Raw genomic sequence first — 310 nt, 5'->3', positions numbered from 1 at the left:
CTCTTTCCATCAATGGGCAGTGGTCAGGAAGATGAAAGCATTAAAAGGAAAGATTTTGCAGTACTTAAGTGGCTAGCCTAGCTTTCAGAAGACCAGGATTTAATTCTCTGCCACAGATTTCTTATGTGACTTTGGTCAAGTGACACAGACTCTTATTCCACCTATTGCCTAGCTAGCACCCAAGTAGGATCCTATTTTTCCCTATTTGAGTCCTTAGAAAAAAGTATGTTTTTTTCAACAAACACTCATGTTAGCCTTAAGACTAAGTTACGAAAAAAAAGCTATGCAGAATAAGAGGACCCATCCACTC

The sequence above is a fragment of the Alligator sinensis genome, unplaced genomic scaffold (genome assembly GCF_000455745.1).
Source record: "Alligator sinensis unplaced genomic scaffold, ASM45574v1 scaffold312_1, whole genome shotgun sequence".
Classification (NCBI taxonomy): domain Eukaryota; kingdom Metazoa; phylum Chordata; order Crocodylia; family Alligatoridae; genus Alligator; species Alligator sinensis.
Note: the sequence above shows the minus strand (reverse complement) of the source record.